The sequence below is a fragment of the Phoenix dactylifera genome, chromosome 8, assembly GCF_009389715.1.
Source record: "Phoenix dactylifera cultivar Barhee BC4 chromosome 8, palm_55x_up_171113_PBpolish2nd_filt_p, whole genome shotgun sequence".
In the NCBI taxonomy this organism is placed as follows: domain Eukaryota; kingdom Viridiplantae; phylum Streptophyta; class Magnoliopsida; order Arecales; family Arecaceae; genus Phoenix; species Phoenix dactylifera.
Genome location: NC_052399.1, coordinates 13,471,722 through 13,478,626, shown reverse-complemented (window position 1 = coordinate 13,478,626; position 6,905 = coordinate 13,471,722). Strand labels below are relative to the sequence as shown.

The 6,905-nt window shown below is 36.4% G+C and overlaps 1 long non-coding RNA gene across 1 annotated transcript; it reads left to right on the top strand.

Annotated features, from left to right (window-relative positions):
- Positions 1–3,658: 3,658 nt before the first annotated feature.
- On the top strand, positions 3,659–6,263 carry LOC103695915. Its single transcript, XR_602322.4, has 2 exons — positions 3,659–3,803; positions 5,694–6,263. It is a non-coding gene; the product is annotated as an uncharacterized LOC103695915 (long non-coding RNA).
- The last annotated feature ends 642 nt before the right edge of the window (positions 6,264–6,905 follow it).

Sequence of the window (6,905 nt, the reverse complement as noted above, 5' to 3'; positions counted from 1 at the left end):
CAACAAAGTGTAAGAATCCTTATACGCCAATCCTGCATGATATAAATATTTTTACACCATATATGTATGATGTGCTATGATCCTGATAAGTAAGAAGCAAAAAGAGTTTTATATTAAATTATATTTTGATCGTATTTGCTTGTGATTGGTATCTTGATGGATACATGCATGCGCATAACTTGCACCTGCATATTTGGATTAATAAATGTGGTTGCTATGATATTTTGGTATTGAATCGTATTTTGATCATGTTTATTTGTAATTGATAGTATGATGGATATATACTTGAGCATATATAGCTTACATTTACGTAATTGGACTAATGATATGGTGGATGGACTAACCATGTTATATTGATTGCCCTGTCACGGGCCGGAAACGTGACATTGGTTAGTCTAGGCCGGATATAAGATGGAAAAAGGAATTGATGTGTGTATGTGAATTGTTTAAATGAGTAGGGACTTTGGGCTTATCTCGTTAGTTTTGATTGCCCCATCACAGGCTGGAAATGTGATACTATCGATTGCCCCGTCACAGGCTGGAAATGTGATATTATCAATTGCCCCATCACAGGCTGAAAATGTGATACTATTGATTGCCCCGTCACAGGCCGGAAATGTGATACTATCGATTGCCCCGTCACGGGCCGGAAACGTGACCGGGATGTAGCCCAAAGTCGGGAAGATAATTGATTCGGATCAAGTTAATATAGAATGAAAAGAAAATGCATTGAAAACAGTAATGAAGATTTATGAGCTATCATATGCTATATCATTCTTGTGTGCCTGGACTGGCATTGATGTTTGAAGTACATACTTATATTGATTATTTGAGTCTTTTGGAAACTGTACATAATTTCATGAAATGTGCATCGATTTGTCGTAATTTCCAAATCTATATTATTATTGTGTTGGTGTGGATGTGTAGGGACTCTTACTGGGCTATAAAGCTCACCCCCTCTTCTTTTTCTTTTTTATCAGAGTTGCAGGATGCATAGATTTGGATGGGATGGGCGCAGAGTGCGAGTACCAGAGTCATTAGTTAGTTTGTTTGTTTATCCTTCTTTGATGTCGATAAACATTTGAAGATCTTGTAATTGAACTAATTTGTTTATTTGGACATGTCGGATTTATTTATTTGAATTACTAAATTAATTATGGATTTATTGGAATTTGTGTTAATTATAGGCCTTACATGATCTTTAGGGCACTGCTCTAGGGCTCATGCGGCCGGTCGCGTACCGGACCCGAGTGCTGGGTTTGGAGCGTGACAATAGGCATTAAGTCATCTACCTTCAACCTAACTAATATTCTACGTATGACTACCAGAACTTGATTTCACTAGTTGCGACAAGGATAACTCCTTTTTTATTTCTTCTTCTTCTTATTCTTCTGCCATTACCAGTTTATTAAGGAAATGAAATGATAGAAAGATGCATGAAGAGCCTTGCAAGAAGGAAACTAAAGAGCTGACAACAAAGAAAGAAGAAAAAGCACAAATTTAGACTGGTGAAGCCCCACTTCGTCATCACCCAACAATAACTAAAGAGGGACTAACCCACCTTAGCCTAACCTTAGCCAAAGGTCCACCTTATTGATCGCTTGAATAATTTCTGAACGCCTCACCCCTTCCCTCTCTTTCTCTCTCTCTCACACACACAGACTCTTTGGCTTGTGCTTTTGTTTCTTCGTCACCTTTCTATCCTGAACTCCAATTTGAATTTATAGCCTACCCGAAGATGGCCATGAAAAATTTTATTCGCCTTTAGTTCCTCCCAAACACACATGCGAGTAGCCCCTTTGACACTAGTTTGGTATGTATTTCAATTACCACCACTTGATCTACCATGCAAAGAAAATGATTTGGACCCCTGTGAGAGTTCATAAAAGGTTATTCAAGCAATCAAGCCTACTTATTTATGGCTCGGTAGCTCAGTATTGAACCATTCCCATATATTGCACTAATTCCCAGAGTCACAACTAACTATTTGTGCTGTGTGGCAAGGGATTGGGTTTGTACCTTTCACAACGAAGGAAGGATTCACCATCGTTCGCGTGAATCCATTATTGGTTGCTTCGAGATCAATGCAAGTGGATGAATGGAGTTCAAAATGCTTTGAGAGCTATACAGTGGATGATCTAATGGTGGATTCATGAAAAGGAAGGTAAATCATTCTTTAGTACCAAAATATGGCTCCACACAAATCTTGAGCGATTTCTAACACAAATCTAGCTATTGATGAGCCAAAAGCACAAGTTAAACCATGAAATAATGAACCAATGTAAGAATTAGTCAAGAATATGTTTTCTTGTCGGAAAAATAACTTCTAAATGTTCCATGCCGCCTCGAAAAGTTAACTGAATCTTCCCAAGTTTGGCATTTTATATTAGTGCGATTAGAGGAAATATTTTCAAGCAAAACACAAAGTTTATGTAAAGTTTGAAAATATGGAAATAAAAATAATCAAATATGCATTTATAAATATACTTCCATATTTAGAAGAGCTTCAACAGCAAAGATAGAAACAGAACCATTACGGGTAACAAAAGACAACAATAATAACTTGTAGTTCATGAGCATTCCTCGAGTTACTCGTGAATAAATCATAATCAAGTAATTCATAATCAATCTAATTATTCGAGAATAATCCAATGCATTAGATGATATGGAAAAATTTCTGAATAATTTAACAATCTTGTCGATAATCATGAGAATATTGCTATTGTTGCCCATATTTCAATTTCATCATAACAATTTGTTGTCCTATGGGGTGTTTTACATAAATTTCCCCTAGCGTTTTCACGTTCTCACACCTAAAGTTTCAATTCCTCGCTACAAGTTCTATTTTGAACACATGGCAACCAGTACTGACTCCGGGCTTGTGCTAAGCCAGTGAATTCAGGTGTCTCTCTGTGATAGCTATCAAAGAGTTGATCCATAAAATTTTTAGAAGTATGCAAGCTAAAATTTTATGTCTGGTGGTCCATTCTGCCGGCTAGAAGTACTAACTTTGACTGAACTAATGCATAATTTTCTTAAGATGGTTAGTTTAAGTTCTATTAGCACATTACACTCCCTCTTACGCGTGCTATAGTTATCGACCACCTAACCAAAAGAAAAATAGAGGCATTTCACTGCTAAATTCTAATTCTGCAATGATCAAGGCCATCTCTTATCAGATATTGTTGAGAATTTTATTAGTTTATTGTGAACAAACCATGTGTCACGGAAAAGATCCAGCAACAAGTTGTAGGTGATATCACCTGTTGAAGACAATTTCATCATTTTTTTCGACCCGTTTGGTTTGTGAAATTTTTTTTTGTTATTAAAATATTTTTTTGAAATGCTGATGCTTGGTTGACCATGAGAAAATGTCATATTAAAGAATGTCTAATATTTGGTTGAGTATATAACTTTTTAGAAAAGTTATATACATACTTAATAAAGGAAAAATTTTACTTCATTCTATCTAAAACCTTAAAATTAATTTTTTTTAATTTTTTTATATTTCATATATTTTTTATTAAATATAAAAATTTTATTTTTATAAAAAGTTATATTTTTCATATATTTTATTTAGAAACTCTATTTAAATACCATATATATTCCTTTATTCTTTTGGTTGACCATGCTTTTTCTCTCCTCTCCTCCGTAACCATTAACCAAATGAGTTGGTGTGAATATTCAGCTTTCACTTCTGCACTTTCCCCATGCTCAAGGGTATAAAAGGAAGTGACGTAGGCTTCATCCCATCAAGCCAATCTCCTCTTCAGGGTTCGTGAGCAACTATTCTCCTTCTCCAGGTAAGTTCTTTCTCTCGGCATCCAACCATCCTCCCTTAACTTCTTTGGATCCATTCTCTGTTTCTCAGCCTATACTTCTAGGGAAATATGCTTCCTTTCGTTCTATATTTTCATTCCTTTCTTACAGTTAAGTACATATTCTTGGTTGCTTTTGAACTCTGAGTTTATAGAGATAATTTTCATGCTCATATGGTTTGGAGTCATCGATATTTAATGAGTTTGTAGGCCTTCGCGACTAGAAGCATTCAATTTGTTAAGGAATTTCTGATCCCAAGCCTTGTCCCTCTGGAACAATCAAACCAATGCGAGACAGGATCATTGATAGGAAAATATAAGTGATGTTCTGCAAGATTTTTTGAGAAGAAAGGACGGGCAGAGCCATACCCAATTCGTTAATTTTGTCAATTTCATTTTATGAGAAAATCTCATGTTCCTCAGTCATAAATAGGCTGCAAGCTAGAATATCATGCGTTTTGTTCATTTCTCTTTTATTTCTCATGAAATTCTTCTTCGGTTCTCAACCATGCATATGGTGAATCAGGTTTTGAGCACTGGCCTCGGTTGACAGAAGTTGTAGCATATCTTGTGTATTGCATGTAAACAGTATGCTAGGTTTTTCAAAATTTCCACTTTGATTTCTATCAAAAAAAGAAAGAAAGAAAAGAAAGAAAAGTTTGGTCCGCAAAGGTATGATTCTGATCTCAGGAAGATGCCTTGCTTCTTAAGAGTTGTCTAATGGGATTCTGCATCATTTAACCCAGTGCACCAGAAATCTTTAAAATCCACCTTGTTAGGGTGAAGCAATATATTTGTTAGAAACTTCAGGACAGATTAACTAGTTTTCTTGGTTGCAGCATCAGCTATGTTAGTTCATTACCATCATGTATCAAGATGAAAGTTCTTGAATTCTTGAATAAGTACAACGTGCAGAATAGTGCTCCGTGTCCTGCATTCAGAGTTGGATTATTGTTGTTTCTGTAATCATGTCACCTTTGGCTCTCAGGGCTTTGGTGGTAAGATGATACTTCAATCTCCATCCTAACCTACTGGACTCAGGATCTCTGATGCTGTTTGACGTCTCTTGCCTGAGGATAAGCGCTGATTATTAATCATTGAACTGCTTGATTGATATCATTCAACTCGTATATCTCTTCTTTAGATTTGAGTTCTAGTGCTTCCTTGAAGAGTAGCTTCCAATGTGGATATTTGATATACAGATAACCATTTTGTTCCATTCCTTAAGGTTGACAATCATGTTTGATAGTTTCACCATAGGAAGCTTGAAAACCATGGGTCCTCTTTTACTCATCAAAAGATGGAAGCACAGTCACTCGTGCAAGCTAGGTGCTGCTAGCTCCAAGCGGCTGTCAATTAATTTCACTCAGTTTACTTCTTTCTGGAGGCAAACTGCGACCTCCACTTCATGTGAATATGAGCCCTGTAGTCCTGTACGCCAATGTATTTCTCAAAACTATGCATCGATTCTAGATCAAATACCCAAAGAAGAACAGATATGATGACTGATCTTCTTGGAAAGACAATGGACTTTATATATGACAATACTATTGACTGCTGCATGTGTTGCTGTGGTAGATGATGGGGTTTGAACTAGCATGCCTTTGCACATCCCTTGTGCAAATATTTGTTTCAATATTACATTGTTTTTCCTGAGAAATAATAAATTGTCTTTCTATACTAAATAGTGTTAAAGTTAATAATGTCTCCTCTTGGGATGAAGAGCAACTTTGTGCAGGTCTCTGACATTTTTTTTTTTTGAGGGAAAATACTCCAACATTTATTAGCCCTCCTAGTTTCATTGTTTTCGTAGAAAATGTGCAAGCTTACAAACTTCTAATTGACATAGTTCATATCATGTCTGAATTCTTACAGGATGAGTGTGGAAACTGTCATTCATAATGGTGGATGCCACTGCAAGCGAGTCAGATGGCAAATAGAGGCCCCACCAAGTGTTGTTGGGTGCACCTGCAATTGCTCCAACTGTTCGATGAGAGGCACCACCCATTTTGTTGTCCCAAACGACAAGTTCAAGCTCATGGAAGAGTCCGAGCAGTTCCTGACCACCTACACCTTTGGCACGCATTCAGCAAAGCACATCTTCTGCAAGGTGTGCGGTATTACCTCCTTTTACAAGCAAAGGGGGAACCCTGATGGTGTTGCAGTGGTAATTAACTGTGTTGATCCTGGTACCCTGAAACATTATGAGATCAAGCACTTTGATGGGAAGGGGCTCCTCAAAATATAAAATTAGGCGACTCAAATGGTCTATGGCTGCAGTAACTGTTTTAGGTATCGGAAAACTGTAATAAGTAGCGAAAGTGATATAGATCTTAATGTAACATTGTAACTGAATCATGGATTTTTGTAGATTGTACTTTATTTGTTTCTATATACCTATGAATGTAAAATTTATTTAGTTTTGGCTCTTCTATGATTCTATCATTTGTTTTGTTGTCCTAGTCATCATATAGCTCTCATAACTGATGCCTATTCATAACATGAACAATTTGTCTAAGATTCATTCGCAGGTTCAAGATGATGCCATTTCAGGAACAGAGGTAACTTATACTTCTACTTAATAATGATATCACTGGTGTCTGTATCCAGCCTCTTGGATCATAATGTCGTGTCGATGCCACCTTTTTCCTCCACTTCATTTGTCCAATTTAACAGAGTCCTTCTTGATCTTTTATTCTTCAATTCAACATGTAGTTGAGGATTTCTTCTTTTTTTTTTCCTGGTTTGATAGATATGTTATTTCTGATATATAATTGATTGTTCGAAAATCAAATAGAAATCCACTTCTTTATTATTTTAATAACTTAGGAACAGCAAGATCATAAATGCATGGATGATAATGGATGGAAGCTATTTAGTGGCTAGAAATTTTGGCATCAAAACTACCTGCTATCCAGCTGGTGAAGAGGACCACCAAATACTAATGGAAGTACTGTAGCTTGCTGGGGGCACTAATAGCCACAGTAACCATTTGTTCTTGATTCTTGGCAGAACACTTTCCTCTTTTGAAGTGGTAAGGGCTATTTATCTGTTTCTAAGTGTATTCTTGACACTGATGTTTTTCTA